Source organism: Oncorhynchus mykiss, chromosome 15 (genome assembly GCF_013265735.2).
Source record: "Oncorhynchus mykiss isolate Arlee chromosome 15, USDA_OmykA_1.1, whole genome shotgun sequence".
NCBI lineage: Eukaryota > Metazoa > Chordata > Actinopteri > Salmoniformes > Salmonidae > Oncorhynchus > Oncorhynchus mykiss.
The window spans coordinates 43,414,118-43,435,583 of record NC_048579.1 but is presented as its reverse complement, the minus strand read 5'-3'; the positions used below and the strand labels follow the sequence as shown (position 1 = coordinate 43,435,583).

At 42.6% G+C, this 21,466-nt stretch overlaps 23 non-coding genes across 23 annotated transcripts; all 23 read right to left on the bottom strand.

Moving 5' to 3' along the window:
* Positions 1 to 442: 442 nt before the first annotated feature.
* trnas-gcu lies at positions 443 to 524 on the bottom strand. The gene has a single exon. It is a non-coding gene; the product is annotated as a tRNA-Ser (tRNA).
* A 480-nt stretch (positions 525 to 1,004) lies between these two features.
* Positions 1,005 to 1,086, bottom strand: trnas-gcu. The gene has a single exon. It is a non-coding gene; the product is annotated as a tRNA-Ser (tRNA).
* Positions 1,087 to 2,123: 1,037 nt separating this feature from the next.
* trnas-gcu lies at positions 2,124 to 2,205 on the bottom strand. The gene has a single exon. It is a non-coding gene; the product is annotated as a tRNA-Ser (tRNA).
* Positions 2,206 to 3,796: 1,591 nt separating this feature from the next.
* On the bottom strand, positions 3,797 to 3,878 carry trnas-gcu. The gene has a single exon. It is a non-coding gene; the product is annotated as a tRNA-Ser (tRNA).
* Positions 3,879 to 4,358: 480 nt separating this feature from the next.
* trnas-gcu lies at positions 4,359 to 4,440 on the bottom strand. The gene has a single exon. It is a non-coding gene; the product is annotated as a tRNA-Ser (tRNA).
* Positions 4,441 to 6,040: 1,600 nt separating this feature from the next.
* On the bottom strand, positions 6,041 to 6,122 carry trnas-gcu. The gene has a single exon. It is a non-coding gene; the product is annotated as a tRNA-Ser (tRNA).
* A 480-nt stretch (positions 6,123 to 6,602) lies between these two features.
* trnas-gcu lies at positions 6,603 to 6,684 on the bottom strand. The gene has a single exon. It is a non-coding gene; the product is annotated as a tRNA-Ser (tRNA).
* A 480-nt stretch (positions 6,685 to 7,164) lies between these two features.
* Positions 7,165 to 7,246, bottom strand: trnas-gcu. Its single transcript has one exon. It is a non-coding gene; the product is annotated as a tRNA-Ser (tRNA).
* Positions 7,247 to 7,726: 480 nt separating this feature from the next.
* On the bottom strand, positions 7,727 to 7,808 carry trnas-gcu. Its single transcript has one exon. It is a non-coding gene; the product is annotated as a tRNA-Ser (tRNA).
* Positions 7,809 to 8,288: 480 nt separating this feature from the next.
* trnas-gcu lies at positions 8,289 to 8,370 on the bottom strand. Its single transcript has one exon. It is a non-coding gene; the product is annotated as a tRNA-Ser (tRNA).
* A 480-nt stretch (positions 8,371 to 8,850) lies between these two features.
* trnas-gcu lies at positions 8,851 to 8,932 on the bottom strand. The gene has a single exon. It is a non-coding gene; the product is annotated as a tRNA-Ser (tRNA).
* A 993-nt stretch (positions 8,933 to 9,925) lies between these two features.
* trnas-gcu lies at positions 9,926 to 10,007 on the bottom strand. The gene has a single exon. It is a non-coding gene; the product is annotated as a tRNA-Ser (tRNA).
* A 480-nt stretch (positions 10,008 to 10,487) lies between these two features.
* Positions 10,488 to 10,569, bottom strand: trnas-gcu. The gene has a single exon. It is a non-coding gene; the product is annotated as a tRNA-Ser (tRNA).
* A 786-nt stretch (positions 10,570 to 11,355) lies between these two features.
* Positions 11,356 to 11,437, bottom strand: trnas-gcu. The gene has a single exon. It is a non-coding gene; the product is annotated as a tRNA-Ser (tRNA).
* A 1,037-nt stretch (positions 11,438 to 12,474) lies between these two features.
* trnas-gcu lies at positions 12,475 to 12,556 on the bottom strand. The gene has a single exon. It is a non-coding gene; the product is annotated as a tRNA-Ser (tRNA).
* Positions 12,557 to 13,036: 480 nt separating this feature from the next.
* trnas-gcu lies at positions 13,037 to 13,118 on the bottom strand. Its single transcript has one exon. It is a non-coding gene; the product is annotated as a tRNA-Ser (tRNA).
* A 1,035-nt stretch (positions 13,119 to 14,153) lies between these two features.
* Positions 14,154 to 14,235, bottom strand: trnas-gcu. Its single transcript has one exon. It is a non-coding gene; the product is annotated as a tRNA-Ser (tRNA).
* A 480-nt stretch (positions 14,236 to 14,715) lies between these two features.
* On the bottom strand, positions 14,716 to 14,797 carry trnas-gcu. Its single transcript has one exon. It is a non-coding gene; the product is annotated as a tRNA-Ser (tRNA).
* Positions 14,798 to 15,832: 1,035 nt separating this feature from the next.
* Positions 15,833 to 15,914, bottom strand: trnas-gcu. The gene has a single exon. It is a non-coding gene; the product is annotated as a tRNA-Ser (tRNA).
* A 1,041-nt stretch (positions 15,915 to 16,955) lies between these two features.
* Positions 16,956 to 17,037, bottom strand: trnas-gcu. Its single transcript has one exon. It is a non-coding gene; the product is annotated as a tRNA-Ser (tRNA).
* Positions 17,038 to 18,634: 1,597 nt separating this feature from the next.
* Positions 18,635 to 18,716, bottom strand: trnas-gcu. Its single transcript has one exon. It is a non-coding gene; the product is annotated as a tRNA-Ser (tRNA).
* Positions 18,717 to 19,757: 1,041 nt separating this feature from the next.
* trnas-gcu lies at positions 19,758 to 19,839 on the bottom strand. Its single transcript has one exon. It is a non-coding gene; the product is annotated as a tRNA-Ser (tRNA).
* Positions 19,840 to 20,880: 1,041 nt separating this feature from the next.
* On the bottom strand, positions 20,881 to 20,962 carry trnas-gcu. Its single transcript has one exon. It is a non-coding gene; the product is annotated as a tRNA-Ser (tRNA).
* Positions 20,963 to 21,466: the final 504 nt, after the last annotated feature.

The window sequence follows — 21,466 nt, the reverse complement described above, 5'->3', positions numbered from 1 at the left end:
AGTTGCGGTATGTAATCCCTAGATTGAAATCAATGAAAGTTAGGCAGAGCAATGGCAAGGCCATGTGTCGATCCCATCGAGACATTTAACAAATGTTTTGTCAGGCCGAGTGGTCTCAAGTGCTTGATTAAGTGTGTTGAGGTGTCGGTTCAAATCCAACCATTGAGGTTGCCCTTGGTGAAGCTATTCTTCAATACCTGAATCGTATTAGTCGCACTAGGATTGTGCAGGGACTCTACATTCATGTGGGGCCATGTAAGAGAGGAAATAACAAATGTTTTGTGAAGAGGTTGGTGTTATAATCCACACATGCAGTTCATCGCCTTCACCACTCAGATACCAAGTCCTGTGCTATCGCTGTGGCAGTCAGCAATTTTACCAGTGTTTGTGAAAGTCAAAATCTTCCAGTGCCAAAATAAAGCACAGAATTTTAATTGTTACACGATGAGGATGGGATTCGAACCCATACATGCAGAGCACAATGGATTAGCAGTCCATCGCCTAAACCACTCGGCCACCTCATCCTGTTTTTTAGAAGTTGCAAATGACCTTAAAAGACTGTAGTTGCTGTATGTAAACGCTAGATTGAAATCAATGAAAGTTATGCAGAGCAATGGCAAGGACATGTGTCGATCCCATCGAGACATTTAACAAATGTTTTGTCAGGCCGAGTGGTCTCCAGTGCTTGATTAAGTGTGTTGAGGTGTCGGTTCAAATCCCACTATTGAGGTTGCCCTTGGTGAAGTTATTCTTCAATACCTGAATCTTATTAGTCGCTCTAGGATTGCGCAGGGATTCTATTTTCATGTGGGGCCATGTAAGAGAGGAAATAACAAATGTTGTGTGAAGAGGTTGGTGTTATAATCCACACATGCAGTTCATCGCCTTCACCACTCAGATACCAAGTCCTGTGCTCTCGCTGTGGCAGTCAGCAATTTTACCAGTGTTTGTGAAAGTCAAAATCTTCCAGTGCCAAAATAAAGCACATCATTTTAATGGTTTCACGATGAGGATAGGATTCGAACCCATGCATGCAGAGCACAATGGATTAGCAGTACATCGCCTTAACCACTCGGCCACCTCATCCTGTAGTTTAGAGTGGAAAATGACCTTAAAAAACTGTAGTTGCAGTATGTAATCCCTAGATGGAAATCAATGAAAGTTAGGCAGAGCAATGGCAAGGCCATGTGTCGATCCCATCGAGACATTTAACAAATGTTTTGTCAGGCCGAGTGGTCTCAAGTGCTTGATTAAGTGTGTTGAGGTGTCGGTTCAAATCCAACCATTGAGGTTGCCCTTGGTGAAGCTATTCTTCAATACCTGAATCGTATTAGTCGCACTAGGATTGTGCAGGGACTCTACATTCATGTGGGGCCATGTAAGAGAGGAAATAACAAATGTTTTGTGAAGAGGTTGGTGTTATAATCCACACATGCAGTTCATCGCCTTCACCACTCAGATACCAAGTCCTGTGCTCTCGCTGTGGCAGTCAGCAATTTTACCAGTGTTTGTGAAAGTCAAAATCTTCCAGTGCCAAAATAAAGTACAGAATTTTAATTGTTACACGATGAGATTCTAACCCATGCATGTAGAGCACAATGGATAAGCAGTCCATCGCCTTAACCACTCATCCACCTCATCCTGTTATTTACATGTGGCAAATGACCTTAAAAAACTGTAGTTGCTGTCTGTAAACGCTAGATTGAAATCAATGAAAGTTAGGCAGAGCAATGGCAAGGCCATGTGTCGATCCCATCGAGACATTTAACAAATGTTTTGTCAGGCCGAGTGGTCTCAAGTGCTTGATTAAGTGTTTTGAGCTGTCGGTTCAAATCCAACCATTGAGGTTGCCCTTGGTGAAGCTATTCTTCAATACCTGAATCGTATCAGTTGCACTAGGATTGTGCAGGGACTCTATATTCATGTGGGGCCATGTAAGAGAGGAAATAACAAATGTTTTGTGTGAGATGGTTGGTGTTATAATCCACACATGCAGTTCATCGCCTTCACCACTCAGATACCAAGTCCTGTGCTCTCGCTGTGGCAGTCAACAATTTTACCAGTGTTTGTGAAAGTCAAAATCTTCCAGTGCCAAAATAAAGCACCAAATTTTAATTGTTACACGATGAGGATGGGATTCGAACCCATGCATGCAGAGCACAATGGATTAGCAGTCCATCGCCTTAACCACTCGGCCACCTCATTCTGTCTTTGGAAGTTGCAAATGACCTTAAAAGACTGTAGTTGCTGTATTTAAACGCTAGATTGAAATCAATGAAAGTTATGCAGAGCAAATGCAAGGACATGTGTCAATCCCATCGAGACATTTAACAAATGTTTTGTCAGGCCGAGTGGTCTCCAGGGCTTGATTAAGTGTGTTGAGGTGTCGGTTCAAATCCCACTATTGAGGTTGCCCTTGGTGAAGTTATTCTTCAATACCTGAATCTTATTAGTCGCTCTAGGATTGCGCAGGGATTCTATTTTCATGTGGGGCCATGTAAGAGAGGAAATAACAAATTTTGTGTGAAGAGGTTGGTGTTATAATCCACACATGCAGTTCATCGCCTTCACCACTCAGATACCAAGTCCTGTGCTCTCGCTGTGGCAGTCAGCAATTTTACCAGTGTTTGTGAAAGTCAAAATCTTCCAGTGCCAAAATAAAGCACCAAATTTTAATTGTTACACGATGAGATTCAAACCCATGCATGCAGAGCACAATGGATTAGCAGTCCATCGCCTTAACCACTCAGCCACCTCATCCTGTATTTTAGAAATGGAAAATGACCTTAAAAAACTGTAGTTGCTGTATGTAAACCCTAGATTGAAATCAATGAAAGTTATGCAGAGCAATGGCAAGGCCATGTGTCGATCCCATCAAGACATTTAACAAATGTTTTGTCAGGCCGAGTGGTCTCAAGTGCTTGATTAAGTGTGTTGAGGTGTCGTTTCAAATCCAACCATTGAGGTTGCCCTTGGTGAAGCTATTCTTCAATACCTGAATCTTATTAGTCGCACTAGAATTGCGCAGGGATTCTATATTCATGTGGGGCCATGTAAGAGATGAAATAACAAATGTTTTTTGAAGAGGTTGGTGTTATAATCCACACATGCAGTTCATCGCCTTCACCACTCAGATACCAAGTCCTGTGCTCTCGCTGTGGCAGTCAGCAATTTTACCAGTGTTTGTGAAAGTCAAAATCTTCCATTGCCAAAATAAAGCACCGAATTTTAATTGTTACACGATGAGATTCTAACCCATGCATGTAGAGCACAATGGATAAGCAGTCCATCGCCTTAACCACTCATCCACCTCATCCTGTTATTTACATGTGGCAAATTACCTTAAAAACCTGTAGTTGCTGTATGTAAACCCTAGATTGAAATCAAAGAAAGTTATGCAGAGCAATGGCAAGGCCATGTGTCGATCCCATCGAGACATTTAACAAATGTTTTGTCATGCCGAGTGGTCTCCAGTGCTTGATTAAGTGTGTTGAGGTGTCGGTTCAAATCTCACTATTGAGGTTGCCCTTGGTGAAGTTATTCTTCAATACCTGAATCTTATTAGTCGCTCTAGGATTGCGCAGGGATTCTATTTTCATGTCGGGCCATGTAAGAGAGGAAATAACAAATGTTGTGTGAAGAGGTTGGTGTTATAATCCACACATGCAGTTCATCGCCTTCACCACTCAGATACCAAGTCCTGTGCTCTCGCTGTGGCAGTCAGCAATTTTACCAGTGTTTGTGAAAGTCAAAATCTTCCAGTGCCAAAATAAAGCACCAAATTTTTATTGTTACACGATGAGGATGGGATTCAAACTCATGCATGCAGAGCACAATGGATTAGCAGTCCATCGCCTTAACCACTCGGCCACCTCATCCTGGTTTTTGGAAGTTGCAAATGACCTTAAAAGACTGTAGTTGCTGTATGTAAACCCTAGATTGAAATCAATGAAAGTTATGCAGAGCAATGGCAAGGCCATGTGTCGATCCCATCGAGACATTTAACAAATGTTTTGTCAGGCGGAGTGGTCTCCAGTGCTTGATTAAGTGTGTTGAGGTGTCGGTTCAAATCCCACTTTTGAGGTTGCCCTTGGTGAAGCTATTCTTCAATACCTGAATCGTATTAGTCGCACTAGGATTGTGCAGGGACTCTACATTCATGTGGGGCCATGTAAGAGAGGAAATAACAAATGTTTTGTGAAGAGGTTGGTGTTATAATCCACACATGCAGTTCATCGCCTTCCCCACTCAGATACCAAGTCCTGTGCTCTCACTGTGGCAGTCAGCAATTTGACCAGTGTTTGTGAAAGTCAAAATCTTCCAGTGCCAAAATAAAGCACATCATTTTAATTGTTACACGATGAGGATGGGATTCAAACCCATGCATGCAGAGCACAATGGATTAGCAGTCCATCGCCTTAACCACTCAGCCACCTCATCCTGTATTTTAGAAATGGAAAATGACCTTAAAAAACTGTAGTTGCTGTATGTAAACCCTAGATTGAAATCAATGAAAGTTATGCAGAGCAATGGCAAGGCCATGTGTCGATCCCATCAAGACATTTAACAAATGTTTTGTCAGGCCGAGTGGTCTCAAGTGCTTGATTAAGTGTGTTGAGGTGTCGTTTCAAATCCAACCATTGAGGTTGCCCTTGGTGAAGCTATTCTTCAATACCTGAATCTTATTAGTCGCACTAGAATTGCGCAGGGATTCTATATTCATGTGGGGCCATGTAAGAGATGAAATAACAAATGTTTTTTGAAGAGGTTGGTGTTATAATCCACACATGCAGTTCATCGCCTTCACCACTCAGATACCAAGTCCTGTGCTCTCGCTGTGGCAGTCAGCAATTTTACCAGTGTTTGTGAAAGTCAAAATCTTCCATTGCCAAAATAAAGCACCGAATTTTAATTGTTACACGATGAGATTCTAACCCATGCATGTAGAGCACAATGGATAAGCAGTCCATCGCCTTAACCACTCATCCACCTCATCCTGTTATTTACATGTGGCAAATTACCTTAAAAACCTGTAGTTGCTGTATGTAAACCCTAGATTGAAATCAAAGAAAGTTAGGCAGAGCAATGGCAGGGCCATGTGTCGATCCCAACGAGACATTTAACAAATGTTTTGTCAGGCCGAGTGGTCTCAAGTGCTTGATTAAGTGTTTTGAGCTGTCGGTTCAAATCCAACCATTGAGGTTGCCCTTGGTGAAGCTATTCTTCAATACCTGAATCGTATCAGTCGCACTAGGATTGTGCAGGGACTCTATATTCATGTGGGGCCATGTAAGAGAGGAAATAACAAATGTTTTGTGTGAGATGGTTGGTGTTATAATCCACACATGCAGTTCATCGCCTTCACCACTCAGATACCAAGTCCCGTGCTCTCGCTGTGGCAGTCAGCAATTTTACCAGTGTTTGTGAAAGTCAAAATCTTCCAGTGCCAAAATAAAGCACCGAATTTTAATTGTTACACGATGAGGATTGGATTCGAACCCATGCATGCAGAGCACAATAGATTAGCAGTCCATCGCCTTAACCACTCAGCCACGTCATCCTGTGTTTTGGAATTTGCAAATGACCTTAAAAGACTGTAGTTGCTGTATGTAAACGCTAGATTGAAATCAATGAAAGTTATGCAGAGCAATGGCAAGGCCATGTGTCGATCCCATCGAGACATTTAACAAATGTTTTGTCAGGCCGAGTGGTCTCAAGTGCTTGATTAAGTGTGTTGAGGTGTCGGTTCAAATCCAACCATTGAGGTTGCCCTTGGTGAAGCTATTCTTCAATACCTGAATCGTATTAGTCACACTAGGATTGTGCAGGGACTCTACATTCATGTGGGGCCATGTAAGAGAGGAAATAACAAATGTTTTGTGAAGAGGTTGGTGTTATAATGCACACATGCAGTTCATCGCCTTCACCACTCAGATACCAAGTCCTGTGCTCTCACTGTGGCAGTCAGCAATTTTACCAGTGTTTGTGAAAGTCAAAATCTTCCAGTGCCAAAACAAATCACCGAATTTTAATTGTTACACGATGGGGATGGGATTCGAACCCATGCATGCAGAGCACAATGGATTAGCAGTCCATCGCCTTAACCACTCGGCCACCCCATCCTGTATTTTAGAAGTGGAAAATGACCTTAAAAAACTGTAGTTGCTCTCTGTAAACCCTAGATTGAAATCAATGAAAGTTAGGCAGAGCAATGGCAAGGCCATGTGTCGATCCCATCGAGACATTTAACAAATGTTTTGTCAGGCCGAGTGGTCTCAAGTGCTTGATTAAGTGTGTTGAGGTGTCGGTTCAAATCCAACCATTGAGGTTGCCCTTGGTGAAGCTATTCTTCAATACCTGAATCGTATTAGTCGCACTAGGATTGTGCAGGGACTCTACATTCATGTGGGGCCATGTAAGAGAGGAAATAACAAATGTTTTTTGAAGAGGTTGGTGTTATAATCCACACATGCAGTTCATCGCCTTCACCACTCAGATACCAAGTCCTGTGCTCTCGCTGTGGCAGTCAGCAATTTTACCAGTGTTTGTGAAAGTCAAAATCTTCTAGCGCCAAAATAAAGCACCTCATTTTAATTGTTACACGATGAGGATGGGATTCGAACCCATGCATGCAGAGCACAATGGATTAGCAGTCCATCACCTTAACCACTCGGCCACCTCATCCTGTTTTTTGGAAGTTGCAAATGACCTTAAAAGACTGTAGTTGCTGTATGTAAACGCTAGATTGAAATCAATGAAAGTTATGCAGAGCAATGGCAAGGACATGTGTCGATCCCATCGAGACATTTAACAAATGTTTTGTCAGGCCGAGTGGACTCCAGGGCTTGATTAAGTGTGTTGAGGTGTCGGTTCAAATCCCACTATTGAGGTTGCCCTTGGTGAAGTCATTCTTCAATACCTGAATCTTATTAGTCGCTCTAGGATTGCGCAGGGATTATATTTTCATGTGGGGCCATGTAAGAGAGGAAATAACAAATGTTGTGTGAAGAGGTTGGTGTTATAATCCACACATGCAGTTCATCGCCTTCACCACTCAGATACCAAGTCCTGTGCTCTCGCTGTGGCAGTCAGCAATTTTACCAGTGTTTGTGAAAGTCAAAATCTTCCAGTGCGAAAATAAAGCACATCATTTTAATTGTTACACGATGAGGATGGGATTCGAACCCATGCATGCAGAGCACAATGGATTAGCAGTCCATCGCCTTAACCACTCGGCCACCTCATCCTGTTTTTTGGAAGTTGCAAATGACCTTAAAAGACTGTAGTTGCTGTATGTAAACCCTATATTGAAATCATTGAAAGTTATGCAGAGCAATGGCAAGGACATGTGTCGATCCCATCGAGACATTTAACAAATGTTTTGTCAGGCCGAGTGGTCTCAAGTGCTTGATTAAGTGTTTTGAGCCATCGGTTCAAATCCCACCATTGAGGTTGCCCTTGGTGAAGCTATTCTTCAATACCTGAATCGTATTAGTCACACTAGGATTGTGCAGGGACTCTACATTCATGTGGGGCCATGTAAGAGAGGAAATAACAAATGTTTTGTGAAGAGGTTGGTGTTATAATGCACACATGCAGTTCATCGCCTTCACCACTCAGATACCAAGTCCTGTGCTCTCACTGTGGCAGTCAGCAATTTTACCAGTGTTTGTGAAAGTCAAAATCTTCCAGTGCCAAAACAAATCACCGAATTTTAATTGTTACACGATGGGGATGGGATTCGAACCCATGCATGCAGAGCACAATGGATTAGCAGTCCATCGCCTTAACCACTCGGCCACCCCATCCTGTATTTTAGAAGTGGAAAATGACCTTAAAAAACTGTAGTTGCTCTCTGTAAACCCTAGATTGAAATCAATGAAAGTTAGGCAGAGCAATGGCAAGGCCATGTGTCGATCCCATCGAGACATTTAACAAATGTTTTGTCAGGCCGAGTGGTCTCAAGTGCTTGATTAAGTGTGTTGAGGTGTCGGTTCAAATCCAACCATTGAGGTTGCCCTTGGTGAAGCTATTCTTCAATACCTGAATCGTATTAGTCGCACTAGGATTGTGCAGGGACTCTACATTCATGTGGGGCCATGTAAGAGAGGAAATAACAAATGTTTTTTGAAGAGGTTGGTGTTATAATCCACACATGCAGTTCATCGCCTTCACCACTCAGATACCAAGTCCTGTGCTCTCGCTGTGGCAGTCAGCAATTTTACCAGTGTTTGTGAAAGTCAAAATCTTCTAGCGCCAAAATAAAGCACCTCATTTTAATTGTTACACGATGAGGATGGGATTCGAACCCATGCATGCAGAGCACAATGGATTAGCAGTCCATCACCTTAACCACTCGGCCACCTCATCCTGTTTTTTGGAAGTTGCAAATGACCTTAAAAGACTGTAGTTGCTGTATGTAAACGCTAGATTGAAATCAATGAAAGTTATGCAGAGCAATGGCAAGGACATGTGTCGATCCCATCGAGACATTTAACAAATGTTTTGTCAGGCCGAGTGGACTCCAGGGCTTGATTAAGTGTGTTGAGGTGTCGGTTCAAATCCCACTATTGAGGTTGCCCTTGGTGAAGTCATTCTTCAATACCTGAATCTTATTAGTCGCTCTAGGATTGCGCAGGGATTATATTTTCATGTGGGGCCATGTAAGAGAGGAAATAACAAATGTTGTGTGAAGAGGTTGGTGTTATAATCCACACATGCAGTTCATCGCCTTCACCACTCAGATACCAAGTCCTGTGCTCTCGCTGTGGCAGTCAGCAATTTTACCAGTGTTTGTGAAAGTCAAAATCTTCCAGTGCGAAAATAAAGCACATCATTTTAATTGTTACACGATGAGGATGGGATTCGAACCCATGCATGCAGAGCACAATGGATTAGCAGTCCATCGCCTTAACCACTCGGCCACCTCATCCTGTTTTTTGGAAGTTGCAAATGACCTTAAAAGACTGTAGTTGCTGTATGTAAACCCTATATTGAAATCATTGAAAGTTATGCAGAGCAATGGCAAGGACATGTGTCGATCCCATCGAGACATTTAACAAATGTTTTGTCAGGCCGAGTGGTCTCAAGTGCTTGATTAAGTGTTTTGAGCCATCGGTTCAAATCCCACCATTGAGGTTGCCCTTGGTGAAGCTATTCTTCAATACCTGAATCGTATTAGTCGCACTAGGATTGCGACGGGACTCTATATTCATGTGGGGCCATGTAAGAGAGGAAATAACAAATGTTGTGTGAAGAGGTTGGTGTTATAATCCACACATGCAGTTCATCGCCTTCACCACTCAGATACCAAGTCCTGTGCTCTCGCTGTGGCAGTCAGCAATTTTACCAGTGTTTGTGAAAGTCAAAATCTTCCATTGCCAAAATAAAGCACCGAATTTTAATTGTTACACGATGAGATTCTAACCCATGCATGTAGAGCACAATGGATAAGCAGTCCATCGCCTTAACCACTCATCCACCTCATCCTGTTACTTACATGTGGCAAATTACCTTAAAAACCTGTAGTTGCTGTATGTAAACCCTAGATTGAAATCAATGAAAGTTAGGCAGAGCAATGGCAAGGACATGTGTCGATCCCATCGAGACATTTAACAAATGTTTTGTCAGGCCGAGTGGCCACTATTGAGGTTGCCCTTGGTGAAGTTATTCTTCAATACCTGAATCGTATTCGTCGCTCTAGGATTGCGCAGGGATTCTATTTTCATGTGGGGCCATGTAAGAGAGGAAATAACCAATGTTGTGTGAAGAGGTTGGTGTTATAATCCACACATGCAGTTCATCGCCTTCACCACTCAGATACCAAGTCCTGTGCTCTCGCTGTGGCAGTCAGCAATTTTACCAGTGTTTGTGAAAGTCAAAATCTTCCAGTGCCAAAATAAAGCACATCATTTTAATTGTTACACGATGAGGATGGGATTCGAACCCATGCATGCAGAGCACAATGGATTAGCAGTCCATCGCCTTAACCACTCGGCCACCTCATCCTGTTTTTTGGAAGTTGCAAATGACCTTAAAAGACTGTAGTTGCTGTATGTAAACGCTAGATTGAAATCAATGAAAGTTATGCAGAGCAATGGCAAGGACATGTGTCGATCCCATCGAGACATTTAACAAATGTTTTGTCAGGCCGAGTGGTCTCCAGGGCTTGATTAAGTGTGTTGAGGTGTCGGTTCAAATCCCACTATTGAGGTTGCCCTTGTTGAAGTTATTCTTCAATACCTGAATCGTATTAGTCGCTCTAGGATTGCGCAGGGATTATATTTTCATGTGGGGCCATATAAGAGAGGAAATAACAAATGTTTTGTGAAGAGGTTGGTGTTATAATCCACACATGCAGTTCATCGCCTTCACCACTCAGATACCAAGTCCTGTGCTCTCGCTGTGGCAGTCAGCAATTTTACCAGTGTTTGTGAAAGTCAAAATCTTCCAGTGCCAAAATAAAGCACATCATTTTAATTGTTTCACGATGAGGATAGGATTCGAACCCATGCATGCAGAGCACAATGGATTAGCAGTACATCGCCTTAACCACTCGGCCACCTCATCCTATAGTTTAGAGTGGAAAATGACCTTAAAAAACTGTAGTTGCAGTATGTAATCCCTAGATGGAAATCAATGAAAGTTAGGCAGAGCAATGGCAAGGCCATGTGTCGATCCCATCGAGACATTTAACAAATGTTTTGTCAGGCCGAGTGGTCTCAAGTGCTTGATTAAGTGTGTTGAGGTGTCGGTTCAAATCCAACCATTGAGGTTGCCCTTGGTGAAGCTATTCTTCAATACCTGAATCGTATTAGTCGCACTAGGATTGTGCAGGGACTCTACATTCATGTGGGGCCATGTAAGAGAGGAAATAACAAATGTTTTGTGAAGAGGTTGGTGTTATAATCCACACATGCAGTTCATGCATGCAGAGCACAATGGATTAGTAGTCCATCGCCTTAACCACTCGGCCACCTCATCCTGTTTTTTGGAAGTTGCAAATGACCTTAAAAGACTGTAGTTGCTGTATGTAAACCCTAGATTGAAATCAATGAAAGTCCTCGGTTCAAATCCCACTATTGAGGTTGCCCTTGGTGAAGTTATTCTTCAATACCTGAATCTTATTAGTCGCTCTAGGATTGCGCAGGGATTCTATATTCATGTGGGGCCATGTAAGAGAGGAAATAACAAATGTTGTGTGAAGAGGTTGGTGTTATAATCCACACATGCAGTTCATCGCCTTCACCACTCAGATACCAAGTACTGTGCTCTCGCTGTGGCAGTCAGCAATTTTACCAGTGAAAGTCAAAATCTTCCAGTGCCAAAATAAAGCACATCATTTCAATTGTTACACGATGAGGATGGGATTCGAACCCATGCATGCAGAGCACAATGGATTAGCAGTCCATCGCCTTAACCACTCGGCCACCTCATCCTGTTTTTTGGAAGTTGCAAATGACTTTAAAAGACTGTAGTTGCTGTATGTAAACCCTAGATTGAAATCAATGAAAGTTATGCAGAGCAATGGCAAGGACATGTGTCGATCCCATCGAGACATTTAACAAATGTTTTGTCAGGCCGAGTGGTCTCCAGTGCTTGATTAAGTGTGTTGAGGTGTCGGTTCAAATCCCACTATTGAGGTTGCCCTTGGTGAAGTTATTCTTCAATACCTGAATCTTATTAGTCGCTCTAGGATTGCGCAGGGATTCTATTTTCATGTGGGGCCATGTAAGAGAGGAAATAACAAATGTTGTGTGAAGAGGTTGGTGTTATAATCCACACATGCAGTTCATCGCCTTCACCACTCAGATACCAAGTCCTGTGCTCTCGCTGTGGCAGTCAGCAATTTTACCAGTGTTTGTGAAAGTCAAAATCTTCCAGTGCCAAAATAAAGCATCGAATTTTAATTGTTACACGATGAGATTCTAACCCATGCATGTAGAGCACAATGGATAAGCAGTCCATCGCCTTAACCACTCATCCACCTCATCCTGTTATTTACATGTGGCAAATGACCTTAAAAAACTGTAGTTGCTGTAATGTAAACCCTAGATTGAAATCAATGAAAGTTAGGCAGAGCAATGGCAAGGACATGTGTCGATCCCATCGAGACATTTAACAAATGTTTTGTCAGGCCGAGTGGTCTCAAGTGCTTGATTAAGTGTGTTGAGGTGTCGGTTCAAATCCAACCATTGAGGTTGCCCTTGGTGAAGCTATTCTTCAATACCTGAATCGTATTAGTCGCACTAGGATTGTGCAGGGACTCTACATTCATGTGGGGCCATGTAAGAGAGGAAATAACAAATGTTTTGTGAAGAGGTTGGTGTTATAATCCACACATGCAGTTCATCGCCTTCACCACTCAGATACCAAGTCCTGTGCTATCGCTGTGGCAGTCAGCAATTTTACCAGTGTTTGTGAAAGTCAAAATCTTCCAGTGCCAAAATAAAGCACCGAATTTTAATTGTTACACGATGAGGATGGGATTCGAACCCATGCATGCAGAGCACAAGGGATTAGCAGTCCATCGCCTTAACCACGCGGCCACCTCATCCTGTTTTTTAGAAGTTGCAAATGACCTTAAAAGACTGTAGTTGCTGTATGTAAACGCTAGATTGAAATCAATGAAAGTTATGCAGAGCAATGGCAAGGACATGTGTCGATCCCATCGAGACATTTAACAAATGTTTTGTCAGGCCGAGTGGTCTCCAGTGCTTGATTAAGTGTGTTGAGGTGTCGGTTCAAATCCCACTATTGAGGTTGCCCTTGGTGAAGTTATTCTTCAATACCTGAATCTTATTAGTCGCTCTAGGATTGCGCAGGGATTCTATTTTCATGTGGGGCCATGTAAGAGAGGAAATAACAAATGTTGTGTGAAGAGGTTGGTGTTATAATCCACACATGCAGTTCATCGCCTTCACCACTCAGATACCAAGTCCTGTGCTCTCGCTGTGGCAGTCAGCAATTTTACCAGTGTTTGTGAAAGTCAAAATCTTCCAGTGACAAAATAAAGCACATCATTTTAATTGTTTCACGATGAGGATAGGATTCGAACCCATGCATGCAGAGCACAATGGATTAGCAGTACATCGCCTTAACCACTCGGCCACCTCATCCTGTAGTTTAGAGTGGAAAATGACCTTAAAAGACTGTAGTTGCGGTATGTAATCCCTAGATTGAAATCAATGAAAGTTAGGCAGAGCAATGGCAAGGCCATGTGTCGATCCCATCGAGACATTTAACAAATGTTTTGTCAGGCCGAGTGGTCTCAAGTGCTTGATTAAGTGTGTTGAGGTGTCGGTTCAAATCCAACCATTGAGGTTGCCCTTGGTGAAGCTATTCTTCAATACCTGAATCTTATTAGTCGCACTAGGATTGTGCAGGGACTCTACATTCATGTGGGGCCATGTAAGAGAGGAAATAACAAATGTTTTGTGAAGAGGTTGGTGTTATAATCCACACATGCAGTTCATCGCCTTCACCACTCAGATACCAAGTCCTGTGCTCTCGCTGTGGCAGTCAGCAATTTTACCAGTGTTTGTGAAAGTCAAAATCTTCCATTGCCAAAATAAAGCACCGCATTTTAATTGTTACACGATGAGAATCTAACCCATGCATGTAGAGCACAATGGATAAGCAGTCCATCGCCTTAACCACTCATCCACCTCATCCTGTTATTTACATGTGGCAAATGACCTTAAAAAACTGTAGTTGCTGTATGTAAACCCTAGATTGAAATCAATGAAAGTTAGGCAGAGCAATGGCAAGGCCATGTGTCGATCCCAACGAGACATTTAACAAATGTTTTGTCAGGCCGAGTGGTCTCAAGTGCTTGATTAAGTGTGTTGAGGTGTCGGTTCAAATCCAACCATTGAGGTTGCCCTTGGTGAAGCTATTCTTCAATACCTGAATCGTATTAGTCGCACTAGGATTGTGCAGGGACTCTACATTCATGTGGGGCCATGTAAGAGAGGAAATAACAAATGTTTTGTGAAGAGGTTGGTGTTATAATCCACACATGCAGTTCATCGCCTTCACCACTCAGATACCAAGTCCTGTGCTATCGCTGTGGCAGTCAGCAATTTTACCAGTGTTTGTGAAAGTCAAAATCTTCCAGTGCCAAAATAAAGCACAGAATTTTAATTGTTACACGATGAGGATGGGATTCGAACCCATGCATGCAGAGCACAAGGGATTAGCAGTCCATCGCCTTAACCACGCGGCCACCTCATCCTGTTTTTTAGAAGTTGCAAATGACCTTAAAAGACTGTAGTTGCTGTATGTAAACGCTAGATTGAAATCAATGAAAGTTATGCAGAGCAATGGCAAGGACATGTGTCGATCCCATCGAGACATTTAACAAATGTTTTGTCAGGCCGAGTGGTCTCCAGTGCTTGATTAAGTGTGTTGAGGTGTCGGTTCAAATCCCACTATTGAGGTTGCCCTTGGTGAAGTTATTCTTCAATACCTGAATCTTATTAGTCGCTCTAGGATTGCGCAGGGATTCTATTTTCATGTGGGGCCATGTAAGAGAGGAAATAACAAATGTTGTGTGAAGAGGTTGGTGTTATAATCCACACATGCAGTTCATCGCCTTCACCACTCAGATACCAAGTCCTGTGCTCTCGCTGTGGCAGTCAGCAATTTTACCAGTGTTTGTGAAAGTCAAAATCTTCCAGTGACAAAATAAAGCACATCATTTTAATTGTTTCACGATGAGGATAGGATTCGAACCCATGCATGCAGAGCACAATGGATTAGCAGTACATCGCCTTAACCACTCGGCCACCTCATCCTGTAGTTTAGAGTGGAAAATGACCTTAAAAGACTGTAGTTGCGGTATGTAATCCCTAGATTGAAATCAATGAAAGTTAGGCAGAGCAATGGCAAGGCCATGTGTCGATCCCATCGAGACATTTAACAAATGTTTTGTCAGGCCGAGTGGTCTCAAGTGCTTGATTAAGTGTGTTGAGGTGTCGGTTCAAATCCAACCATTGAGGTTGCCCTTGGTGAAGCTATTCTTCAATACCTGAATCTTATTAGTCGCACTAGGATTGTGCAGGGACTCTACATTCATGTGGGGCCATGTAAGAGAGGAAATAACAAATGTTTTGTGAAGAGGTTGGTGTTATAATCCACACATGCAGTTCATCGCCTTCACCACTCAGATACCAAGTCCTGTGCTCTCGCTGTGGCAGTCAGCAATTTTACCAGTGTTTGTGAAAGTCAAAATCTTCCATTGCCAAAATAAAGCACCGCATTTTAATTGTTACACGATGAGAATCTAACCCATGCATGTAGAGCACAATGGATAAGCAGTCCATCGCCTTAACCACTCATCCACCTCATCCTGTTATTTACATGTGGCAAATGACCTTAAAAAACTGTAGTTGCTGTATGTAAACCCTAGATTGAAATCAATGAAAGTTAGGCAGAGCAATGGCAAGGCCATGTGTCGATCCCAACGAGACATTTAACAAATGTTTTGTCAGGCCGAGTGGTCTCAAGTGCTTGATTAAGTGTGTTGAGGTGTCGGTTCAAATCCAACCATTGAGGTTGCCCTTGGTGAAGCTATTCTTCAATACCTGAATCGTATTAGTCGCACTAGGATTGTGCAGGGACTCTACATTCATGTGGGGCCATGTAAGAGAGGAAATAACAAATGTTTTGTGAAGAGGTTGGTGTTATAATCCACACATGCAGTTCATCGCCTTCACCACTCAGATACCAAGTCCTGTGCTATCGCTGTGGCAGTCAGCAATTTTACCAGTGTTTGTGAAAGTCAAAATCTTCCAGTGCCAAAATAAAGCACAGAATTTTAATTGTTACACGATGAGGATGGGATTCGAACCCATGCATGCAGAGCACAAGGGATTAGCAGTCCATCGCCTTAACCACGCGGCCACCTCATCCTGTTTTTTAGAAGTTGCAAATGACCTTAAAAGACTGTAGTTGCTGTATGTAAACGCTAGATTGAAATCAATGAAAGTTATGCAGAGCAATGGCAAGGACATGTGTCGATCCCATCGAGACATTTAACAAATGTTTTGTCAGGCCGAGTGGTCTCCAGTGCTTGATTAAGTGTGTTGAGGTGTCGGTTCAAATCCCACTATTGAGGTTGCCCTTGGTGAAGTTATTCTTCAATACCTGAATCTTATTAGTCGCTCTAGGATTGCGCAGGGATTCTATTTTCATGTGGGGCCATGTAAGAGAGGAAATAACAAATGTTGTGTGAAGAGGTTGGTGTTATAATCCACACATGCAGTTCATCGCCTTCACCACTCAGATACCAAGTCCTGTGCTCTCGCTGTGGCAGTCAGCAATTTTACCAGTGTTTGTGAAAGTCAAAATCTTCCAGTGACAAAATAAAGCACATCATTTTAATTGTTTCACGATGAGGATAGGATTCGAACCCATGCATGCAGAGCACAATGGATTAGCAGTACATCGCCTTAACCACTCGGCCACCTCATCCTGTAGTTTAGAGTGGAAAATGACCTTAAAAGACTGTAGTTGCGGTATGTAATCCCTAGATTGAAATCAATGAAAGTTAGGCAGAGCAATGGCAAGGCCATGTGTCGATCCCATCGAGACATTTAACAAATGTTTTGTCAGGCCGAGTGGTCTCAAGTGCTTGATTAAGTGTGTTGAGGTGTCGGTTCAAATCCAACCATTGAGGTTGCCCTTGGTGAAGCTATTCTTCAATACCTGAATCGTATTAGTCGCACTAGGATTGTGCAGGGACTCTACATTCATGTGGGGCCATGTAAGAGAGGAAATAACAAATGTTTTGTGAAGAGGTTGGTGTTATAATCCACACATGCAGTTCATCGCCTTCACCACTCAGATACCAAGTCCTGTGCTATCGCTGTGGCAGTCAGCAATTTTACCAGTGTTTGTGAAAGTCAAAATCTTCCAGTGCCAAAATAAAGCACAGAATTTTAATTGTTACACGATGAGGATGGGATTCGAACCCATGCATGCAGAGCACAATGGATTAGCAGTCCATCACCTTAACCACTCGGCCACCTCATCCTGTTTTTTAGAAGTTGCAAATGACCTTAAAAGACTGTAGTTGCTGTATGTAAACGCTAGATTGAAATCAATGAAAGTTATGCAGAGCAATGGCAAGGACATGTGTCGATCCCATCGAGACATTTAACAAATGTTTTGTCAGGCCGAGTGGTCTCCAGTGCTTGATTAAGTGTGTTGAGGTGTCGGTTCAAATCCCACTATTGAGGTTGCCCTTGGTGAAGTTATTCTTCAATACCTGAATCTTATTAGTCGCTCTAGGATTGCGCAGGGATTCTATTTTCATGTGGGGCCATGTAAGAGAGGAAATAACAAATGTTGTGTGAAGAGGTTGGTGTTATAATCCACACATGCAGTTCATCGCCTTCACCACTCAGATACCAAGTCCTGTGCTCTCGCTGTGGCAGTCAGCAATTTTACCAGTGTTTGTGAAAGTCAAAATCTTCCAGTGACAAAATAAAGCACATCATTTTAATTGTTTCACGATGAGGATAGGATTCGAACCCATGCATGCAGAGCACAATGGATTAGCAGTACATCGCCTTAACCACTCGGCCACCTCATCCTGTAGTTTAGAGTGGAAAATGACCTTAAAAGACTGTAGTTGCGGTATGTAATCCCTAGATTGAAATCAATGAAAGTTAGGCAGAGCAATGGCAAGGCCATGTGTCGATCCCATCGAGACATTTAACAAATGTTTTGTCAGGCCGAGTGGTCTCAAGTGCTTGATTAAGTGTGTTGAGGTGTCGGTTCAAATCCAACCATTGAGGTTGCCCTTGGTGAAGCTATTCTTCAATACCTGAATCTTATTAGTCGCACTAGGATTGTGCAGGGACTCTACATTCATGTGGGGCCATGTAAGAGAGGAAATAACAAATGTTTTGTGAAGAGGTTGGTGTTATAATCCACACATGCAGTTCATCGCCTTCACCACTCAGATACCAAGTCCTGTGCTCTCGCTGTGGCAGTCAGCAATTTTACCAGTGTTTGTGAAAGTCAAAATCTTCCATTGCCAAAATAAAGCACCGCATTTTAATTGTTACACGATGAGAATCTAACCCATGCATGTAGAGCACAATGGATAAGCAGTCCATCGCCTTAACCACTCATCCACCTCATCCTGTTATTTACATGTGGCAAATGACCTTAAAAAACTGTAGTTGCTGTATGTAAACCCTAGATTGAAATCAATGAAAGTTAGGCAGAGCAATGGCAAGGCCATGTGTCGATCCCAACGAGACATTTAACAAATGTTTTGTCAGGCCGAGTGGTCTCAAGTGCTTGATTAAGTGTGTTGAGGTGTCGGTTCAAATCCAACCATTGAGGTTGCCCTTGGTGAAGCTATTCTTCAATACCTGAATCGTATTAGTCGCACTAGGATTGTGCAGGGACTCTACATTCATGTGGGGCCATGTAAGAGAGGAAATAACAAATGTTTTGTGAAGAGGTTGGTGTTATAATCCACACATGCAGTTCATCGCCTTCACCACTCAGATACCAAGTCCTGTGCTATCGCTGTGGCAGTCAGCAATTTTACCAGTGTTTGTGAAAGTCAAAATCTTCCAGTGCCAAAATAAAGCACCGAATTTTAATTGTTACACGATGAGGATGGGATTCGAACCCATGCATGCAGAGCACAATGGATTAGCAGTCCATCGCCTTAACCACTCGGCCAACTCATCCTGTTTTTTAGAAGTTGCAAATGACCTTAAAAGACTGTAGTTGCTGTATGTAAACGCTAGATTGAAATCAATGAAAGTTATGCAGAGCAATGGCAAGGACATGTGTCGATCCCATCGAGACATTTAACAAATGTTTTGTCAGGCCGAGTGGTCTCCAGTGCTTGATTAAGTGTGTTGAGGTGTCGGTTCAAATCCCACTATTGAGGTTGCCCTTGGTGAAGTTATTCTTCAATACCTGAATCTTATTAGTCGCTCTAGGATTGCGCAGGGATTCTATTTTCATGTGGGGCCATGTAAGAGAGGAAATAACAAATGTTGTGTGAAGAGGTTGGTGTTATAATCCACACATGCAGTTCATCGCCTTCACCACTCAGATACCAAGTCCTGTGCTCTCGCTGTGGCAGTCAGCAATTTTACCAGTGTTTGTGAAAGTCAAAATCTTCCAGTGCCAAAATGAAGCACATCATTTTAATTGTTTCACGATGAGGATAGGATTCGAACCCATGCATGCAGAGCACAATGGATTAGCAGTACATCGCCTTAACCACTCGGCCACCTCATCCTGTAGTTTAGAGTGGAAAATGACCTTAAAAGACTGTAGTTGCGGTATGTAATCCCTAGATTGAAATCAATGAAAGTTAGGCAGAGCAATGGCAAGGCCATGTGTCGATCCCATCGAGACATTTAACAAATGTTTTGTCAGGCCGAGTGGTCTCAAGTGCTTGATTAAGTGTGTTGAGGTGTCGGTTCAAATCCAACCATTGAGGTTGCCCTTGGTGAAGCTATTCTTCAATACCTGAATCGTATTAGTCGCACTAGGATTGTGCAGGGACTCTACATTCATGTGGGGCCATGTAAGAGAGGAAATAACAAATGTTTTGTGAAGAGGTTGGTGTTATAATCCACACATGCAGTTCATCGCCTTCACCACTCAGATACCAAGTCCTGTGCTATCGCTGTGGCAGTCAGCAATTTTACCAGTGTTTGTGAAAGTCAAAATCTTCCAGTGCCAAAATAAAGCACAGAATTTTAATTTTTACACGATGAGGATGGGATTCGAACCCATACATGCAGAGCACAATGGATTAGCAGTCCATCGCCTAAACCACTCGGCCACCTCATCCTGTTTTTTAGAAGTTGCAAATGACCTTAAAAGACTGTAGTTGCTGTATGTAAACGCTAGATTGAAATCAATGAAAGTTATGCAGAGCAATGGCAAGGACATGTGTCGATCCCATCGAGACATTTAACAAATGTTTTGTCAGGCCGAGTGGTCTCCAGTGCTTGATTAAGTGTGTTGAGGTGTCGGTTCAAATCCCACTATTGAGGTTGCCCTTGGTGAAGTTATTCTTCAATACCTGAATCTTATTAGTCGCTCTAGGATTGCGCAGGGATTCTATTTTCATGTGGGGCCATGTAAGAGAGGAAATAACAAATGTTGTGTGAAGAGGTTGGTGTTATAATCCACACATGCAGTTCATCGCCTTCACCACTCAGATACCAAGTCCTGTGCTCTCGCTGTGGCAGTCAGCAATTTTACCAGTGTTTGTGAAAGTCAAAATCTTCCAGTGCCAAAATAAAGCACATCATTTTAATGGTTTCACGATGAGGATAGGATTCGAACCCATGCATGCAGAGCACAATGGATTAGCAGTACATCGCCTTAACCACTCGGCCACCTCATCCTGTAGTTTAGAGTGGAAAATGACCTTAAAAAACTGTAGTTGCAGTATGTAATCCCTAGATGGAAATCAATGAAAGTTAGGCAGAGCAATGGCAAGGCCATGTGTCGATCCCATCGAGACATTTAACAAATGTTTTGTCAGGCGGAGTGGTCTCCAGTGCTTGATTAAGTGTGTTGAGGTGTCGGTTCAAATCCCACTTTTGAGGTTGCCCTTGGTGAAGCTATTCTTCAATACCTGAATCGTATTAGTCGCACTAGGATTGTGCAGGGACTCTACATTCATGTGGGGCCATGTAAGAGAGGAAATAACAAATGTTTTGTGAAGAGGTTGGTGTTATAATCCACACATGCAGTTCATCGCCTTCCCCACTCAGATACCAAGTCCTGTGCTCTCACTGTGGCAGTCAGCAATTTGACCAGTGTTTGTGAAAGTCAAAATCTTCCAGTGCCAAAATAAAGCACATCATTTTAATTGTTACACGATGAGGATGGGATTCAAACCCATGCATGCAGAGCACAATGGATTAGCAGTCCATCGCCTTAACCACTCAGCCACCTCATCCTGTATTTTAGAAATGGAAAATGACCTTAAAAAACTGTAGTTGCTGTATGTAATCCCTAGATTGAAATCAATGAAAGTTAGGCAGAGCAATGGCAAGGCCATGTGTCGATCCCATCGAGACATTTAACAAATGTTTTGTCAGGCCGAGTGGTCTCAAGTGCTTGATTAAGTGTGTTGAGGTGTCGGTTCAAATCCAACCATTGAGGTTGCCCTTGGTGAAGCTATTCTTCAATACCTGAATCTTATTAGTCGCACTAGGATTGTGCAGGGACTCTACATTCATGTGGGGCCATGTAAGAGAGGAAATAACAAATGTTTTGTGAAGAGGTTGGTGTTATAATCCACACATGCAGTTCATCGCCTTCACCACTCAGATACCAAGTCCTGTGCTCTCGCTGTGGCAGTCAGCAATTTTACCAGTGTTTGTGAAAGTCAAAATCTTCCATTGCCAAAATAAAGCACCGCATTTTAATTGTTACACGATGAGAATCTAACCCATGCATG